The sequence below is a fragment of the Callospermophilus lateralis genome, assembly GCF_048772815.1.
Source record: "Callospermophilus lateralis isolate mCalLat2 chromosome 11 unlocalized genomic scaffold, mCalLat2.hap1 SUPER_11_unloc_2, whole genome shotgun sequence".
In the NCBI taxonomy this organism is placed as follows: Eukaryota; Metazoa; Chordata; class Mammalia; order Rodentia; family Sciuridae; genus Callospermophilus; species Callospermophilus lateralis.
The window spans coordinates 2,102,273-2,122,766 of NW_027510154.1; the positions used below are offsets into that span (position 1 = coordinate 2,102,273).

The 20,494-nt window shown below is 34.3% G+C and overlaps 1 pseudogene; it reads left to right on the plus strand.

Annotated features, from left to right (window-relative positions):
* LOC143387436 (axin interactor, dorsalization-associated protein-like) overlaps positions 1–19,958 on the plus strand; it is a 36,696-nt pseudogene extending 16,738 nt beyond the window's left edge.
* Positions 19,959–20,494: the final 536 nt, after the last annotated feature.

The window sequence follows — 20,494 nt, forward strand, 5'->3', positions numbered from 1 at the left end:
TGGGAAATGAAAAAATAAATTTCATAAAATACTTTTCCAGATACAGATAGAATTGTATAACATCTGTCTGTAGGCTTACATTCCAGAAAGTAATCAACCAGGACACAAGAGGTGATAGCATTATGTTGTTTGATGACTTCCCTGAGGAGAGAGTCTGCTGTGTGTGTGTGTGTGTGTGTGTGTGTGTGTGTATGTGTGTGTACACATGTGTAAATATATATATATATATATATATATATATATATATATATATATATACACACACACACACATATATGCATGTATATATGTGTGTACACATATATAATAAATTTCATCATAAAAGGAATATTAGAATTATAACCTTGTTGCTACAAACCTTACCAGTGTGATAAGTATTGAGGGAAATCTACTTAGGATAAAGAATAAGATGTGATTATCTATTTCTCTTTAATTAGTCATCTTCAGTATCAATCTTTTAGTTAAAATACTTCAGGAGAAGAGGTATTCTCTTTTACCCCATATCACCTAGGACCTTGTACATTGGAGAACTATTTTATGGTTCATTTTCTATCAGGGCTCTGAGTACCTGCAGTCCACTATGGACATTTTTATTTTGCTAAGACACTCAGTAGTCAATTGCATAGTCTTGAAATGATAGTGAAGCTCGGAATTTAAAATACATATATTAAATGTGTGGTTAATACACTATAAAATACGATTAAAAGTATCAATTTAAGATATAACATATAAGACTAACTAATATATAAGACTTACATAACATGTAGGACTAAGATATAAGATATAAGACTAATGTTTGTCTATGTCTTTATTCTAGTCCTAAAGAATATTCTCACATATAATAAAGAATTTCCATTTGATGTTCAGCCTGTCCCATTAAGGTAAATAAATAAGCATCCATATTTTTTCTTCTGATTTTATTATCTATTTTATGCCTGTTTTTTAAATATTTCTGGATTTTTTCCCTATCAAATTTGGTATTGGTGATATGACTGATACCATTGGTAGCAATGAAATGATTGACATTGACATTTATATCAACATTAACCTAATAATCAGCATCTTATCTGGGAAGTTAGTGGCTTTGAGGGTTAGCTGGTGTATTAAGTGGAGTAGCTCACTAATTTTTCTGTCCTTTTTTATATAGGAGAATTTTAGCCCCTGGTGAGGAAGAGAATTTAGAATTTGAAGAAGATGAAGAATAAGGTGGTGCTGGAGCAGGGTCTCCTGATTCTTTTCCTGCTAGAGTGCCTGGTGGGTACAAAAAATGTACATTATATAATTCAAGGTCAGGTGTTTGGAACTTACTTTTGTACTTGTTAGTGGCAGGTAAAACATCTCCAAGTTTGCCAATCTTCAGCAAATTATCACGGCCATTCTGTTAGCGGTAGCTATCGGTTAATTGTGAAAGTATCTTACTATTTGTGTCAGGGATCCTCAAAACATCCCATGTTTAGTGATTGGCTAGGAAGACCCACAGGACTCAGCATATAGCTGTACTCACAGTTGTATTCTGAGTCATTACAACAAGAAAACACAAGAACAAAATCAGCAAAGGGTAAAGGCACACAGACAAATTCCAGGGGAAACCAAACTTCTAAGAGTCCTCTCCCAGCAGAGTCAAATATGTACTCGATTCTCTCAACATTCTTTCACACCTGTGAAATGAAAAATATTGTCTATTGGGGAAGCACTGTAGAGATTCAGTGCACAAGACACTTATTGGGGTTAGCATGAACCAAAACTACAGACTCCAGGAAGAAAGCAAGTGTTCAGCACAAACCATATTGTTTGCATGGACCGTTTAGGCACAGTGATCTTCTTAACAGGGCACGATGGGAATCCTGCTGAAATCCAGGTTCCCAGATGCTAGCCATGGACCAACATTGTAAGTAGGCTTTCTAGAGTAACTGTTTGCTATGTTAATTATTTTCTTTATATATCTAGCTGTTCTTTAAATAATCATATATGATTGTGAAACCTGGACCTGGAGGAACAGATACTAAACAGTTGCCCTTAACAGGGAAATAAAGAATACATAGCAAGTCCTTTTTATTTGTGGAAGATCTTGACAAGGTTGTAAAATACCCTAGTCAAGCACCCTGAGTAAATTTTTTGACTCTTCCACTTCTATACTTTCTTCTGTTCTTATACAGTGCACAGTTTTTACTTCTGATGAACTAGTTCATTTTTGGAAGTGTAGAAATAACACTGTACTATTGTGATGCATTTTTTAAAAGACTCTATGCTTTATGGTATAATTAAATATAATATACTTATCATCCAGAAAACTTCACAATTAAAGTCAGATTCCAGTAATTTAAATACTCTTTGGTAGAAGACTTTTGAAATATAAACAGTATAGGCTTAGACAAACAAGATACCTGCGCTTTTGAGTCTAACATCTGCCAATCAGTAGTTAAGTGACTGTACTTAATTCTTTATAAAAGGAGATGTTGACAATGCCTAATTTGTAGGGTTAAAGTGAAAATTAAGGCACCACATACAAAGCATTTGGCATGATACTTTTCATTTGCTGGTGTAGTGGTGGCTACTGTATTTTCATTATCACCTCTAAATGGTGCTAATGTCCTACACCATAGGATTATTGGAAAAATTACAGTCACTCTAAAATGTTATTGTTAGTGTTTCTTTGGTACAAGGTAAGTATTTCCAATCTGCTTATCCTTATGAAGAAAGAGCTATATTTTACTTGTCATATTTGTAGGAAATTTTAAGATTGCTGAGAGGATGAGGTAAATAAATTTGCTAAAATTTTTCTGTATTTTTTATTTCCTTTTCAAACCACATGCTATAATTGAAATAGATTCCAGTTCTATAAATTTCTGGTTTGGTTATTTGTTCACTAGCTATTCTTCTGTAGCAAACAAGATCCTTGAAGCAGATGATATAAGTCATGAAATGGACAGATTAAGGTCTTTATGGTGGTCAAGTTGCTGAGTTGAAAAGAAACTCTGTAAATTAAGTCTATTTGCTATGAAAGATTAAGCCCAAAGTAATCAGATTTTTGTATTCTGATACAGCATTTTGGTATTTTATTTCAGAGATACAGAAAGCTCACTAAACCCTTCTATTCCCTGAATTATTTTCCTCAAAGTAAGAAAGAGTACATATAGTTCAATTGGCTATATTTGATTTGCGATGATATTTTCAAGGGCCTGTGTCATTATAAAATTGAAAATGTCATTGAAGGACAATTTAACCTTTAACTTAATTGTAGAATGGGAAAAAATTGTTATACTGTGGACATCCAAGATTTCAGTCGTGATAAGGCTGTTGTGTCTACATTATCATGGCAGGGTGCTTCTAAGAATTATAACATTTTTATTACGTTTATTTTATGTAATTTATATAATTGTAAGTTTGCTGTACTTTTTTTTTGGTACTGAGGATTTAACACAGGGTTACTTTACCAGTGAACCACATCCTCAGCCCTTTTTATTTTTTATTTTGAGACAGGATTTCACTTAGTTGCTGAGGGCCTCACTGAGTTGCTGAGATTAGTCTTAAACTTGGGATCCTCCTGCCTCAGCCTCCCAAGTCACCTGGATTCCAGGCTTGTGCCATAGCATCTAGCTTATTGTGCTCTTTTTAAAAAAAGATTTATTAAGGTGTCCCTTACATATATAAAAGGCATCTTTTTTAGTGTGTAGCTTTATGAGTTTTGACAAACACACATGCTAAACACTACTACTGTTAAGCTAATGAGATGAAGTATACTATATAAATATGGTATGACCAAAAGTAGTTTATTCCCTTTTAAAATTAAAAATGGATTTTTATCCAACATTTCTTGAAAAGAATAAAAATTGTTAAACCTTTCTTTGACATTAATATCATTTTCAAAGCCTTCAATTCTCATAAGACAAACAGTAACTTTTGTGTACTGCTTTAAACACTAACTGGCTTAAGTCCAAATAGTAGTTTAATTTTCTTAAGGTAATCTCAGTAGATTTCATTTAAATAGAGGATATAAATTTATAACTTATCATTTATTACCTGAAAATTTATTTATCATGTTGAATATTAAAGCTTCTAAATGATAAACCAAAGTAATAGAAATTTAAAAAAAAAGCTGGCCAGGATTACATGCTTATAATCCTAGCTACTTGAGAAATTGAGGCAGGAGGATTGCAAGTTTGAGACCAGTGGGGACAACTTAGAGAGAATTTGTCTCAAAATAGAAAGAACTATGGATGTAGCTCAGTGGTAGGGTGCTTGCCTCACTTGTGTGAAGCCCTACATTCGTTTCCTAGTACCACATGCACAAATAGCCATGACACAATATTAGACAAAATTTTAAAAAACATTTCTGAGTGACCTAAACATAAGCCTAGCAATTTCAACATTATTCTAGATTTGTATTTGTTATTCATCTTTTATATAGTCTTAAATATGTACAAAAAATGTTTTTTTGAAACTCAAAATGAAGAGTGAATCTTACTTCTTTAATATCAAACCTGTACTTGTTTCTTTCCTGCATAAATATTCAATTCTGAGTTGAACTTGAGAGTTAAGCAAATATGGATTTCATTTTCAGCTAAAGTGCAGTTTTTTTCTTACCCATGCATATAGGAAGTTGAACACTGCCAAAATATTCATTGCTGTTCCATGAATATTAAGGCATCCTTATTTCACAGAATTTCAGAATATATCTGGGGTTAATCAGTAAATATTACCAAAGTGTGCAGTTAGACTCTGGCTCTCTGAGGACTTCCTTCCTCTCAAAGTCTCAAATTCTCAGACTGAGCCAAACAGTCAGAGCCAGAGTCCCTCATCCAGTCATGTACTTATGTTGAAAGGAAAGGAAAATACCATTCAATGTTATCTGGTAGTTCTCCTAGCTGTTTTTCAATAGTTTTAAGGCTTGTTAATATTCTATCACTCTCAAGCAGTTTTGGAAACATTTTAAGATTTCTTTTTTATAATTTGTTTCTTGTTTGTTTGTAGTACTGGGGATTGAAGTTGGGGGTACTCTACCACCTAGCTACATCCCCAGCTCTTTGATTTATTTTTTTAGTTTGAAACCAGGATTTTGCTAAGTTGCCCAGCTGGCCTCTCCTGCCTTAACTTGCCAAGTTGCTGGGATTACAGGCATGCACCACTATGTCTGGCTAAGTTTTTTTTTTAATCCATGAATCTTGTCACTTGAATTCAAAAAAGGTTTTCTCCAGAGCTTTGCAGAAATTGGTTCATAGGAAATGTCTATTGAGTAGGCTCTTCATCAAGGCTCTAAGCAACATCTGGCCTGCTTTTTCTTGAAAGTGCTCTGGCCACTCAAATTTTTAACCCAGCACCTGTAGTAACTCTTCCTTGCATGCTAAATAGCATCTGTGTATGAAACATATACCCACTGATTAATCGTAGGTTTTGTGAGAGTATTTATTATTTTTTTCCAGATATGTTGGTGACACTTAAGAATTCAGCCATTATCCAAATCACATATTTCTGAACACAGAAAAATACATATTTCTAGTACCAGTCAATAAAGAAAATAAAAACAAGAACATACTCATATAACCTATATACAAACAACTTTAATCAGGTATAATTTTTGACAGACTTAGAAATATTATTATTTGAAGCTAATGACCCCTAAGATTTTTATCAAACTTTTAATGTAATTTCAAAGTGAACAAACTTCTTATGATTTTACTCTTTATTTTGAAAGGTTGGAGCAGTTCCTCAACTACTAATCAGTTACCACCCAAAATAAATTGTGCATGTGTTTTTATATTTTCACACAATTTTTATGTGTGTACAAATTGCAGATGTGCAGTACAAATTGCAAAATTTTTCTCTTGCTAGATTTTTAAGACCCATTTCATGTTCTGTGCCATCTACAAAATGTTATGACCAAATAATGATTTGACAATACCATTATTTTAAATTATGTTAAAATTATCCCAAAATATTAGAAAATATTATTTTATATATATCCTTTTTATTGCATTTTAAAATTACAAAGAAATGTGCACTTAAAAAAAGTGTGTGACAGACTTTGAATTGGTAGTATCAGACATCTGAATTTAATTACAAGTATGATAAATCTAAAACAAAGAAGACATATATAATCATATACATATGATAATGCTTAGTTTACATTTTAGATATCAGGTACATCTCTGTCCTAAAAGTATGGATAAAAATTTTGTACTTCTTATTCATGACATTTAATTCACCAAGCACCAAGGCAAAATTAACACTGACTCACCTCTTATTGAAGTAAATGCCTGTGACAAACATTTGTACAATATTATGTAAAAAGCCAAGCAAATGAAATTACTCAATAAGCAAACTCAAATCAGTATTTTAAAAAAATATAATCTTTGGTAATTTTCCTCTTTTAATGTTCTGACCTAGACAATAATGTACTATTTTGGACAAAGACTGTCATGCCATTTTCAATTTTGGACTAGAAATTGTCCTTATGGTATGATATGAGATATAAACAATAGCAATTTTTAAAAAGCAAAAATAAAAAGTTGAAAGAAAAAAATGACTTCCCCTTCTGCATGTGAGGACAGGGTCTTAAGAATCCCACTGACCTTCATATCCATGTCACTCCAGATTCATCTTCAGGCTGGTGGTCCTTTCATTGTCTGATTCTCCATGATCTCTATGGCTACAGAGAGACTATTGAATGTGAGGCCATCCTACTTGATACTCAGACCTTCATTTTTCTCAGCATTCTCTTGGAACAAAGAAGTTGCGGTCGGGGGGTGGGGGGCTTCAGATGCTCTCCCATTGTTTTTCTGTACCTGTTGCAGGTAGAGTGGTGCTTCATTGCTTGGTCTGTGTCAGTGCTGTGGGGTGCCCAGCAGAGGCAGAGGCCTTACTTGCACAATTCCCTTTCCTCTCCACAGTGGAAGTGGCTGTAACATTCTTGGCTAGGTCAGACGCTTTTACACAGTTTTTAAAACATTCTTGAGTGAACTCATCTGTGTTTAACAAACAGCCATTTGGGGGATCCATAGCTACCTTCATAAATTGTTTTCCACAGATGAAGCACAATGAAATAGAGCAACTTGAGTTTTTACCCAAGTACTACCTGTTAATAAATAGTTTCCATCAACAAAATGAACTTTTTGGTGTCTCCTATTACAGTAATGTGGTGAAATGGTTCCAAACCTTCTAATTCATTGTCATTACTTTATCAGAGTTGTCTTTAGGTTTAGGCTTAGAATCTTCCTCTCACAGAAACTCCCACTGAATTGAGTAATTCCTTACAACTCTTTTTGACACCAGTGAGAGCATGCTTGCTCTGGTTGGTGCATAAGAGGTGGTTGGGGCAGATAAGTCAGAAAAAGACGTGCTTTCTGTGTTCAGTACAACTTAGGGCTCACCAGCTACCAATGGCTTTCTTTGTCTTGCAGTAAAAACTGAAAGTGGAATTAACCAAATGAACACAGTCCTGCTGCTCACTGCTATTTGAGTGTTAAAGACCTATCATATTGCTATCTGGGCTACTCAGTCTCTGTCCATTCCTGTGAATGTGCATTGCCCAGTGTACAAAGTTCAAATGTTACTCTTTTTTAATCACTCCCTTACTTGGAGTTCTTAGTGACAGCTCAATAACATTCCTGGGATGTTTTTGAAAACTTGGTTTGGACAGCTGTAGCCATTTAGAGTTTTCCATATTTAAAAGTATAAGGCATAAATAGTGGCCTCACAAAAATGTCTATATTCTAATCCTGGGAACCTGTGACTGTTATGTTACATGGCAAAAGGAACTTTGCAGAAGCTTGAGATGGGGAGGTTCTCCTGCAGTTCCTTTTAAGGCTTTAGGGACAATTAAAATAAAGATGTTAAAATGGGACATGATGGTTAAAAGCATGGACTCTGTAGCCAAACTACTGTGTGATTATGGATAATTTGTTTTTCTATGCCTCACTTTTCACCTCTGAAAAATAGAACTAAACTATTGTTGTGAGGATTAGATGAGAGGATTAGGACAGTACCTGGCACATCACAAATACTCACAAGTGTTAGCTATTTCTTATTTACATAGCAATTCCATGTGGAAGAACATTTCTCCTGATCTCTGTTCTAGATCTGAGAGCAGATGATTTAGCTGGAATAGCACAGTTTACACTGGATTGTGTGTAGTGATTTCTTTCTTATCCTTGTTAGTCTTCAGATTTTATGAATGTACTTGACTTGTTCTCATATTACACTATGAAATTGGATATGTTAATTCTTCACTTATAAATCTTCCTTTTAATGCATTGGCTCAATGCATTAAAAGTATTTGATCTTCTTTTATGTTTATTATTTCTTCACTCATTGATATAGATTCTCTAGGCATTTGTTTACAAAAGCATGATAACCTCTAGAACTGGAAATTCAGTCATTCATTCAATAAAATATTTCTTCAATAAAGATCTGTTTATTCCTTGTGCATACTACAAAATGAACAGTTCCCACACCTTTCAGGATGCTTATTGTGTAGTCAGCAAGACAGAGCCAAAAGCACATGATTATAATTAGAGATGTGCACCAATGTCATAGGTTGGCAAAAAGAAGGGCTGAGGGAGTTCAATAAATCTAGCCAGATTTAGGACTCACTGAGTATGTAGGAGTTGACCATGCAGAGAGAGAGCACATCATAGACCATTCTGAAACACCTTAAATAGGCACCTTTCTATGTAATCTATGATCTTAATTACAGTCAGCTTCCTTCATCATGGAGCACAATGTTTGACATTCTACCTTGAATTAAACAAGAAATTCAGACTTGCAATCACTGCCTCCATATTAAATTATTTGAAGCATAATGATTACATTAAACTTACTGTGTAATCTCAGGCAAAAAGATTGTTGCTAAGGAATGTAGCATCAGCCCTACCATTTCAACTGAAAGATCTAGATGATGACAGGTTATAAAATTGACTCACCCCAAAGTAACAACAAGTTTAATATCAACTTGGAAAAAAAATAAACTTAACATCAAAAAGATTTTGAAAGTTGTAAAGCAATCGTCTTTTGACTGTCAAAAAAAGGGTAGTAAAGAGGTAAGACATAAAAGAGGTAACATTCTTGGGGGTTTTGGGGGGTGGGGTAGGGTGGGTTCTTTTTTTTGTCTTTTTTGGAACTAGACATCGAATCCAGGATTTTGCAAATGCAAGGCAGACACTTTGCCACTGAGCTACATCCTAACCCAACATTCATAATATATAAAGAAAAATTTTAATTGTAATAACCAAAGCAGAATACATGAGAGGAACAGACAACATGAGCGAGTGTGCGCATGTGCGAACACACACACACACACACACACACACATACACACACACACACACATTTAAAAATACCCGTTAAACATATAAAAAGATACTCAACTTTATTTTTAATAAAAAACCTAAATTAAAGCTACAGTTGGTGAGTCTTAGGGGAAATAGGTACTTATTAATCACTGGTGGGAATAGAAAAATGGTAGAGTTCCTTTGGAGGGAAATTGAGCATTCTCTAACAACATATAAGTACATATTTTTGCCTGAGCAATCCCATTCCTGAGAATTTACTCTGAAGGTGCACCCGCAAAATGCAGGAAAAAGAGGGGGAAACACTTGCATATATACCAGATTCTCTGTTGAGGTGTTTTTTATAATGATAAAAAGTTAGAAATAATGCAACTGCCATATGAAGATTGACTGAATAAACTATGATACATAGGATGGTGTAGAACATAATTCAGAAAATCTCCATGAACTAATGAGTGATTTTTAAAAATATATTATTAGCAGAATTTATCAAGGTAGTTCACATTAGCAGATTAAGGGGAAAGATTTCATAATGCTGTCAACAATGCAGAAAAAGTTCTCAGTTAAGTTTGAAATACAGCCTTGATTTTAAACAATTCTTGGCAAAGAACAGAAAAACATCCTTAACTTGATAAAACATGGCTACATGACATTTACAACCCAAAATCATTTAATGATGAATTTGAACAAAACAAGAGTGTCTATTACTTCTTTTCATCAGAATTGTTTTGGAAGCCCTAGCTACTGCACTAGGATAAGAAAAATGAAATATAAAAGGGTGGATGTTCTTTATTTGCATATTTATGAATATATAGAGAATATGCAAAAAAACCTATTCATAACTCATTAATAAGATAATGCGGTTTCTGGATATAAAATCTGTACAGACAAATCAATTCTATCTCAAACAAGTAATAGTTGTTAGAAAATGAACTATTATAATATATATAGTAGTATTAAATAATATCAAGGACCTTATTATAAATTCAACAAAAGAAATATAAGAATTTTATGTAGAAAATAAACCTTTGTTGAAAGAAAGAAAAGAATATCAAAAGGAAAAGGAAACTGGAGTAATCTTGAAATTAGGGAAAAAGATGGAAGAGTGACTTAATAATTGTTATGGTTGGTGAGATGTTGAATTGTACGTTCTCTTTTACTTTTTTCATTTCTCTTGATTGAATTGTTTATGAGAATGCATTTTATAAAAACAGTGAAGTCATTATTCTTTTTTTCATTTGTTCATAATAGTTATTCTTGACATTAGATTCATTTGGACTAATTATAAATGCATGGAATATAATTTGCTCCAATTCAGTCCCTTCACCCTCCCCATCCTCCCTCCCACTGTTCCCTTTGATCCACTTTACTGATCTATTTATTTACATTTTTTAAAATTAGTATCTTATAGATATTCAAAGTGATGAGTTTCATTATAGTATATTCACATATGTGCATTGGAAAGTTACTTTGGGTTCATTCCACAGTTTTTCCCTACCCACTCCCCATTCCCTTCTTTTTCTTTTATTGATTTTATTTTTTTTTAAAATACAGGACAATAGAGTGTATTACAATTCTTATTACACATATAGAGCACAATTTTTTATATCTTTGTATAAAGCATATTCACGCCAATTCACGTTATACATGTACTTGGTTTTTTTTTTTGCATTACAATTCTTATTACACATATATACAACAATTTTTCATATCTCTGTTTGTATATAAAGTAGGTTGACAGCCAATTTGTGTCTTCAGACATGTACTTTGGATAATGATGTCCATCACATTCATTCCACATTCATTAGGAGGCTAATCCCCTGCCTCCTCCCTTTCCCTCACTCCCCTCTTCCCTATCTAGAATCCATCTATTCATCCCATGTTCCTCCTCCCTATCCTATTATGAGTCAGCCTCCTTATATCAGAGAAAACATTTGGCATTTGTTTTTTGGGGATTGGCTAACTTCACTTAGCATTATCTTCTCCAATGCCATCCATTTACCTGCAAATGCCATGATTTTATTCTCTTTTTAAAAAGTTCATTGTGTATATATGCCACATTTTTAAAAATCCATTCATCCACTGAAGGGCATGTAGGTTGGCTCCACAGTTTAGCTATTGTGAATAGTGCTGCTATAAACATTGATGTGGCTGTGTCCCTGTAGTATGTTGTTTTTAAGTCCTTTGAGTATAGTCCAAGGAGAGCAATAGCTCGGTCAAATGGTGGTTCCATTCCCAGATTTCCAAAGAATCTCCATACTGCTTTCCAGATTGGCTACACCAATTTGCAGTCCCACCAGCAATGTATGAGTGTACCTTTTTCCCCACATTCTTGCCAACACTTATTGTTGTTTGTCTTCATAATAGCTGCCATTCCGATTAGAGTTGTATCTTAGTTTTGATTTGCATTTCTCTGATTGCTAGAGATGTTGAAAATTTTTTCATATATTTGTTGATTGATTGTATATCCTCTTCTGAGAAGTGTTTGTTCAAGTCCTTGGCCCATTTTTTGATTGGGTTACTTGTTTTTTCAGTGCTTAGCTTTTTGAGTTCTTTATATACCCTAGAGATTAGTGCTCTATCTGATGTGTGAGGGGTAAAGATTTTGTCCCAGGATGTAGGCTCTCTGTTCACCTCACAGATTGTTTCTTTTGCTGAGAAAAATCTTTTTAGCTTGAATCCATCCCATTTATTGATTCCTGGTTTTGATTCTTGTGCCATAGGAGTCTTATTAAGGAAGGTGGGGCCTAACCCATATGATGAAGATTAGGGCCTACCTTTTTCTTCTGTTAGACACAGAGTCTCTGGCTTAATTCCTAGGTCCTTGATCCATTTTAAGTTAAGTTTTGTGCATGGTGAGAGTTATGAGTTTAATTTCATTTTGTTGCATATGGATTTCCAGTTTTCCCAGCACCATTTGTTGAAAATGCTACCTTTTCTCCAGTGCATGTTTTTGGCACCTTTTTCTAAAATAAGCTGATTGTAATTTTGTGGGTTAGTCTCTGTGTCCTCTATTCTGTACCATTGGTCTACCAGTCTGTTTTAGTGCCAATACCATGCTGTTTTTGTTACTATTGCTCTGTAGTATAGTTTAAGGTGTCTCATATAGCGATACTCCCTGCTTCACTCTTCTTGCTAAGGATTTCTTTAGCTATTCTTGATCTCTTATTTCTCCAGATGAATTTCATGATTGCTTTTTCTATTTTTATGAGGAATGCCATTGAGATTTTGTTTGGAATTGCATTAAATCTATATAGTGCTTTTGGTAGTATGGTCATTTTGATAATATTAATTCTGCCTATCCCAAGAGCGAGGTAGATCTTTCCAGAAATAGTAAATGAATTCAGCAAAGGAGCAGGATATAAATCAACACCCATAAATCAAAGGCATTTCTGTATATCAGTGACAAAGCCTCTGAGAAGGAAATGAGGAAAACTGCCCCATTTACAGTAACCTCAAAAAAAAAAATAAGATACTTGAGAATCAACGAAAGAAGTCAAAGATCTATACAATGAAAACTACAGAACCCTAAACAGAGAAATCAAAGAAGATCTTAGAATATGGAAAGATCTACACATTCCTTTCTTAAAAGGAGAAAGGGAGGAAGAGGGAGGGAGACTGGAAAGGTGGGCAGGGTCAGATCAGAATATGATAGCCCAAAGGGTGGGGTTTTGGCCTGCTGAGAACTTCTAACTGAAGGAGATTGGAATCCTGAAAGCAACCTAGGCAGCAAAGCCTCTGCCCTCCTCCTGCCCTCCTGTCCTTCACCCTTCTCTCCCAAAGCCTTCTCTCATAAAACCTAGAAAGCTCTCTCTCTCTCTCTCTCTCTCTCTCTCTCTCTCTCTCTCTCTCCCTCTCTCTCTCTCTCTCTCTCCTCTACCCTCCCTGCTATTCCCTTCCTGTCCCCTTACCCTCCCTTACCCCCTCCCTTAAAAACCCTCATTTCAGACAGGACCTGCCTTAGGTCCAGAAGGAAAGAAGGTTATACAGAGAGGCCAAGAAGAATCTGACCAGACAGGGCTTGCTAGGATCCTGGCAGCCTTTTACCATTAGCTCATACCCCCTTTCCAGTCATTTCTACATGGCCGTCCATTCTTCATGGAACATAAACATAAAAACAGGAGTTTTCCCTGGATCTGTAGGTCTTTATTTCTGAAGGCTTTTAGGTCAAATAAAGTTCTATTAAATAAATGTTATGATTTTTAAAATGTAAAGATATATACTAGTTCATAAATTAGAAGAAGCAATTTATATAGATAGACTCTTTCTGAAACTCATCTGAATTTTTATTGCAGTTCCTGGACCTTTTATACAGCTATAGAATTAAGATACTGTATTAGTGATAAGAGGATAAACAGTTCGGTAAGACAGAAAACTCAGAAAGTGATTGCCACATGATTTATGATTGAGGTGGGACTGCAGATCAGTGGTGGAAAATGTCAGTCTTTTTAATAAGTAGTGCTGAGACAATTGAGTATTTATGTGAAATTGAATGAAATTAAAGCTCCTACTATACACCATAGACAATAATTCTGTGTGACATATAGAATTAAGTGTGTGGGGCTGGGAATGTGGCTCAAGCATTAGCATGCTCGCCTGGCATGCGTGTGGCCCGGGTTCGATCCTCAGCGCCACATACAGACAAAGATGTTGTGTCCGCCAAATACTAAAAAATAAATATTAAAACTCTCTCTCTCTCTCCCAATCTCTCACTCTCTCACACTCTTTCTTAAAAAAAAAAAAAGAATTAAGTGTGAATGGCAAAACAATAAAATGCTTTCAAGATAATAACTTTATGATTTTGGAGTGGGGTAAGTTTTCTTAAATATAACATAAAAAGCACTGATTGTAAAGGAAGATATTAAGAAATTTGATATTACTAGCAGTAAGTATTTATCATAATCAGAAGACACCATTGCAGACAAAAGTCATTCTTAATATTCAAAACTAATACTTGGTGTTAGAAGTTAGCAACGGTTGCTATCTTTTGGAAGAGTGCATTGGATAGGGTGTGGGGAAGGACACTCCCAGGAGGCTGATCATATCTTTCCTAGATCTGATGCTAGTTATACAGGTGTATTCACTTTGTGAAAGTTCAGCAAACTGTGCTAACAATTTGTACATTTTAAAATGTATATGCTCTACTTCAACAAAAAGTCTTTATAAAAGAAAACTAAGAAGCTATTTGTAAAACATTTGTCCAGCAAAATAATAGAGACCTCCTACAGCTCAATAAGATAGACATCTCAATAAAAAATCCAGCAAAATATTTGAACACACTTCAGAAAGAGGAAATCATTTATTTGATTTATTTGAAAAGGTGCTCAACCTTATTATTCTTCAGAGGAATGCAAATTAAAATGATTGATCTCTTTATACCAAAATTGGCTAACATGAAGAATCTGAGAAAACAGTACCTAATGAGGAAGTGGAGCAATGAGAACACTACTGCACTTGGGCTAGGAATAAAAATTGGCACAACCACCTTGGGAAATGGATTGTCATTACATAGTAGGTATGGAGGTTGCTGCAGTCTCTGGCTGGGCACAAAATCACGAGCCACCACACAGCTTGTAGATTCAAACAGCAATTCTTTATTCCCGAACTCACACCGGCGTCTACAAACACGTTCTGGGGGAATCCAGGTTCTCTGCCCAAATCCACCACTCCACTGGGCTTCTGTCTCCCAAATATACTGTCTGACCCTAAGAACTCAAGAGGAACTCAGGCAGCAGGATATGCCCTATTCTAAAGGGGGAACACTCTAATCTCCTATTATGCTAAACCGGGGACACCCTAAACACGGATCCACCCTGGTCCTTGAGCAAGGTCACCTTTCAGGAGTCCTTCCACTAGACAGCATGGGAGTAGCTGGCAAGGAAATTGTCATACCTACTTGGCTGATGGCTCCCAGCAGAGGTAACATGCCAGGTGACTTAGTGATTCCTCTGTTTCAGAAATGGGTGCTTATGGGCACCAGAAGATGTTCAGAAGAGTATTTATAATAGCCTTGTTAACTATATCCAAACACTTGGAGTAATTCAAATATCTATCAACACAAGAATTTGTACATAAACTGTAGCATATTTATACAGCCATGTACTACATAATAGAATGAACTTTTCTGCAGAAAAATTCATATATGATATACATACATGTGAATATGTATGTATATAAATATCAATGTATACATATTCACATTTTTCATAAAATTTCAGAGGTGTTTCTTAGCTCTCTGAAGTTCATCCCAGATGTCCAGGTACAAGCCCCTCTTCTAAAAGTACCCTCATTTGTCAATCAAAGAAGATGCATAAAAAAGGTATTATGTATATATTTAATGATATCAGCCTGAGCCCATTTAGGTTTGTTAATGCAACAGTGGAATGCAGCCTCCAGGCCTTCCCATTCTTGCATTTGTCTGTATTGTCTTCATATTTGTTTAAATTAGAAAGTAATACATTTTTAACAGCATTGTTGAGGTATAATTTGTATATCATAACATTTCCCTTCTGTAAGAATAAAATTCATTGATTTTTGACACCTCTATAGACTTTTGCATCTGTCACCACTATACAAGTTCAGAACATTCCCATCACCTCCCAAAATTTCCTCAAGCCACATTTGCCATCAATCAAATGTGTATTTTCAAATATAGTGTGTTGATTGCTTCATGTATTTCAAATAACTCATCATTAAAAATAGCATAACACATTGATGAATAGAAACTTGAAAAACATCAACCAAAATCTTTTGTTAAATGTATTTTGAGGTTCTGTATACATACTTGATTAAAATCAGCTTATTTGCATCTGTTCTCTACTGGTAGTTTCAAAAAAGGGAACATACTGAACAGTTTATTTCTTCCTTCATATGTTCTTGGTGGGTGAATGTTATCATGTTGTTCTGGGTGGGTTTTAGTTTTAAAAATTTTACTTGGTTTTGGGGAAAATGTTCAGTTATACAAATGGCCCTTTTATATGGCAGTCTGTATATTACTACTTTCTTAGAATAAATCATACAAAATAGAATGACGAATAGAAGTTAGACTATATAGTTAAATTAAAACATAAATATCAAATTGTAAATTATTCTTTATTAGGAGTAACTAAAGGAAAGAATGTATTGATCAACTCTGATATTAAATGTCTCAGACTTTAGAACAGAATAACAAGTATTTTAAAAGCTTTTCTTGTCTTTGTTCTACCACTTCATATTAAGATGCTGAGTATAATATAGAAGTACATATGGAATATAAATATTATGTGAGCATATTATACTATTATGTATAATTGGGCTTCCTCAAGTGATGTTTTTAACAAACTTTTATTGTACATACTATACACTATTATTATAGAAATTATTATTTCTGCTTAAAGGTGATTGTATGGTTGGGAAATGCAGATATATTATGTGTAAAATTAAATATTTTTCTAAAGAAGTATAAATCAGATGTTCATGAATTTTGGACATAAAAATACATAATGCCTAGCTAGTTCTTAAGAGGTAGGCTATATCTTCTGTTTGTCAAAGTATTTACTCTGAAATATTGGTGGAGCTATCTTTTATTGAGGTTTCTCTGTTGCCAGGTACTTTATTACCAAGGTTGCCATCAGAACCAGGAATGACATTACTCACTATCAGGATTGAGAAAATAGGTCTGAAAGACCCTGGACAGTGCATTGATCCCTATATTACAGTTAGTGTAAAGGGTAAATAACTGGCAAATTGCATTATGTTTTTTCTCATATAGGACAAAGTTTTTGACAGGGGATGGTCTTGTATATGTGACAACTTACTTTAATGCATTCTATAATGAGGCAAAATCCTAGAAGAGATCATAACAGAACATAGTTCTGAAAGACTTACAAAATATATTTCCTACTTGCTTTTGAGTTTGTATAGATTTTTGCTCTTCAGATTCCAGATAACGTGCGGACTAAACATACACATTGTCCTTAACAGCAGCTACAGCCTTCAGGATGTAGATTAACAATAGCACTCCTCACCTTCCATGGGTGTGTAGTTTTCTACACAAAGCCCCATGTCCTGTTTTCCCATCTCTCCTGCTTCAGCCCCTCTTCTTCCTGTGCTACTGAGGTATCTACATAGGTGAGTCCTACAGAGGCAGATGAAAATCAGGGGACAGGGAAGTAGGGTGCGTCCATAACATCCATGCCCTGAGAGCAATCCTGTGGGATGAAGATGTGATTAAGGAATAAATGATACCATTTTACAGAAATAACTATAGTTAGTACAAATGGCTTATTTTAATCTGTAGTTTTGCACCAAAGGAACAGATCGGTGCTGAAATTAAATGGAGGAACTTTTATCAATTGCAGAAATAAAGTCAGATCCATGGGTTCATTAGTGCTAATTAAAAGAAAAATATGACCACAAAGAAAAAGATTTATTTAAAGAACCTAATCCACAGCACTAATACTGGTACACTTTTAAATTCCGATGTTACTAGTTATCAAATATATAGTATACTGGAAAATATTTACATTGTTTGATAGACCATTTGTAAAACTGCATACTCATTCAGAAAGTATACTTAAAACACAAAAATATTTAATGATGTTGTAAATGTTAAGTTACCTTTGCATATGTTAAACTGAAATATTTTTATGTAAATATTTTTTAATTATTAAATGTACTAAATTGTTTTTGAGCTTTTTGAGACACATAAATGAATAACACATAAACACTGAGGAGTTATTAAATGAGTCCATGTTGAATTTGATTAAACTGAGATTTTAAAACCCAGAAAATTAAAACTATATATAATGTACCATCTGGTTGTTGTAAATTCAGGGTATGTTGTAAACAGTATAACCAGAATTTAGATAATATTTATGAAAAATTATTCATTAACCAAAGGGTTTTTGTTGGCTGTTCTCATCCATTTTTGGTTCTTAACAGGGAAATTATGATAAGGTTAGGTTTAAAGGCTTTTCTAAATAAGCCATATACTTGATCAAAGTTAGAAATTGGTGGCAGAGCTCCATTGTGGCAAATTATATACTCCAGATTTTTTTTTTTTTTTTTGCATAGAAAAATATAGTGGAGTATTCCCTAAGGAAAACATGTTTGTTCTTTTTACCACTTCACTATGAAGATCAAGTTTTGTCCACTTGGCCATGTAAAGGCTTCCTTGTCCCCTTCATGAGGTCTCCTATCCAGTCTATATTCATTTCTCTCCACATACCCCATGAACTTCAACAACTCTCACATACTTGCTCACACCAAATAGGAATCTCTTAGCCTGAGAATCTCCTCTCAGCTCTTTCCATGCCTCTTTAGGAACTGTAACCTTTGCAGTTTCTAGATTTTCTGTCTGTATATGTGAATGCTCATAAGCAGAAACTTATTTGTTTCTCCAGATCTGAATGGCATAGATTTAACTCCTGTGCAAGATACTCCTGTGGCTTCAAGAAAAGAAGATACATATGTTCATTTTAATGTGGACATTGAGCTCCAGAAGCATATTGAAAAATTAACCAAAGGTTTGTAATTATAAGTTACTGACTTCTTAAGGACTTCTTAAGGACAGTACTTATCTGGGTTTGTGTTGATAGTGTACTTAAAACAAGATCTTATGTCACATAGTTATGAATATTGACTTAAAGAAAGTCAAATCAACATTTTTTTTAATTATGAGAATTAGCAGTTGCATTATCTAGTTGTGTAATAATGTGGTTAAATATTATTTGACAGGGAAGTATTTCTCATAATACAGAGTTAAGGAAGCAGGTTCTCTAATAATTACCTTAAGTCCTTTTAGGAACCTAATGATTACTTTCTAACAGTTAAGGAATTATTTTTTTTCTTTCAATAAGATGCTTTGGGTAAAAAGATACTATAACTGGCAGTTAGTTTGTAAGAATATGGAAAGGACAATCTGGGCATGGTGGTTTCAGGAGGGAGAGAAATAAAATATCAAAGGAACTCTTTTAAATTTCTATTCTAATATAGGTGCTTATTGAAACCATTTTTATAGGTACTGCTGATACTTAAGTAACTTCTGTTTTTCTTGTGGTATTTAATATTTTATATTCTTTGGTAGTTTATGATTCTACCTGTGTACATAACTTACATTCTTGCTATACAATTTTGTTGTACTTTGTAGAATTAAATGATATGGAGAAATGTCACACAGACATGGTAGATGAGCTTGGAGTGACAGCCACAGTGAGTTATCAACAGTTGTGTCATCAGACTGTTTGACACATGTTACTTTGTAAAATCATAGGCTTCTGGTGACACATAAGAAATGTGTGGTCTCTGGCTTATGTGGTTTGTTTTAATTCCTTAGGTGCACCTATCTTCTTTGAATTCAAACACTACAAGCCTAAAAAAAGTTTTACCAGCACCAAGTGTTTTGCTTTCATGGAGATGGATGAGATTAAACCTGGGCCAATTGTAATAGAACTGTAAGTGATATACATATAGGATTCATACTGTACTAATGGTTACTAGTTCATGTTTCTTCTTAGTCCCTCTTATCTAGAATGTAACATTGGAGTAAATCAATCATCAAAGTATTTTAAACAATCATCTTTCTATTGTGGTTACAGATACAAGAAACCCACTGACTTTAAAAGAAAGAAATTGCAGTTATTGACCAAGAAACCACTTTATCTTCATCTACATCAAACTTTGCACAAGGAATGATTCTGACATGAGTAATGTGGAATTTCTGTGAATTTTACCACTCAGTACAAACCATCATAGCTCTGGGTAGCATATTCATCCTTCAGGAGGCAGGAAGTGAGCCGTACCTATAGGCCAGTGAGTCCTTTGCAAAGCTGTACCACAGAACTAAAGTCCAGCACCTCATTGTTATGACTCCTTTGGATACAAGGTTTATTGTAGATTTTGAAACATGTTTTTACTTTTCTATTAATTGTGCAATTAATAGTCTTTTTCCTAATTTACCACTGTTCCTACCCTGCTTCCTGGAACAATACTGCTGTGGTACGTATGCTCATCTTCAAACTTTAAAATACAGCAATAAGAATGTGCTAGAGTTTACACATTTGCTCACTTTTGCTCCAATATGGTCTTTTGATTTGAATTAACTTCAAATTTTGAATTGAAGTGGGTAGGATAGTACCAGATTGCTTTGAAAGGAAATTGGATCACTTATGGTCTGTCTTATAGGCTGTTCCTTAGAGCTGGCCTAAATTCACCCTCATCTGATAGTTCTA